The following is a 1,449-nucleotide window of genomic DNA, read 5'->3' on the forward strand; positions in this document are numbered from 1 at the left end:
ATTTTGATTCTCAAAGTCAATTACCTTGTAATTAACAATAAATTTAAATTTAAATTAAATCTTACAAATTAAATAAGGAAAAAATCTCTTTTTAACATTAATTTTAATATATATGCGTTTTTATTTGTGTATTGTGTGTTGCGTGCGTGTGTTTTTTTTTTATTAATACAAATCGTTTAATTTTTTCATAAAAAACTATATTTATAGTAAAAAAAGAAAAATCTTAATCTTATCTTTCTTACGATTTGATTTTTTTAAATATGAGTAATTGAAAATTTTATATATATATATATATATATATATATAATATTTTACTATTTTATTATACTTATATATAGAATATCAGTTATGTTATACAAATTATCAAAAATAAAATAAACATAGGATATATAAATAAGAATTAAAAGTAACAAATTAATTGTTCAAAAAATTATAATTATATGAAATTATTTGCACACGCGCGCAAATATGTATGAATGTGTGCATACGTGCGTATATGCATCTCTTCTGCGTATGTTTTTATGCATGTTGGGTAAACAAATATTTTTATTTAAGTTTAAAATATATAATTATAATAAATACAGAATGTATGTAACATTTTAAAATTTGCTATAAATTTTATAATTAATTTATATACAAACAATAATATATAAACTTTTTTTCTATTGAGTGTGCAATATGTCAGCAAATAGATAGCAAATTCAATCATAAATTTGCAGTAGATCGACTGCATCTTGTATGTTTTACTGACAGAATCTGCTGATATAAGACGTAAAATGCGACAGTAAAATGGTGAACAGAACTGACAATGAGTAGAATCTGTGCGTAGATTAGCAGCAAAACCAAGCACGATTTGCAAATTCAAACTATTTAAATAAAATAATATAAATTGATTACTGAACCTTCCTGTTTTACCAACAAAGTATATAATAATTTTTATACATACTAATCTTTTTATTAATTCGATAGAATATTAAATGTTTTTTCACGATGAAAATGACAGCAATAAAGGTAAGAATGCCCGATTTTATGTTAAAAACCCCCAAAAATTAGTAAATTCTTTATTAAACTGATAAGGCGACAGACATAATCGTAGTTCCATCTGATAAGGACAGACTTAATCGCAAAAAGATCGGCCTATTCGCGCGAGTACAAGCGCACGATGAGAATAAGAGACCTCATCATTACATGATTGTTACCAATCCGACATTAGATCATATGGTAGCAAATCTTGCTCGGTTTTTGCAACCAATCTTTTTACTTAATCGATAATAATAGCTCCTGTACCAAATTTGTAATCTTTTATTGATAACAATTTGTAGCAGGCACTTGGCAAAATCTGTTTAAACAGATTTGGCTAACTGGATAAAGGCTTTTAAATATTTAACTTTCCTGTAAAAGTTAATAATTGTTATTAAATTATAAGAGTTAAAGTAAAAATAATTTAAT

This window comes from Nylanderia fulva, unplaced genomic scaffold (assembly GCF_048542155.1).
Source record: "Nylanderia fulva isolate GAGA-0341 unplaced genomic scaffold, ASM4854215v1 Scaffold960, whole genome shotgun sequence".
NCBI classification, from domain to species: domain Eukaryota; kingdom Metazoa; phylum Arthropoda; class Insecta; order Hymenoptera; family Formicidae; genus Nylanderia; species Nylanderia fulva.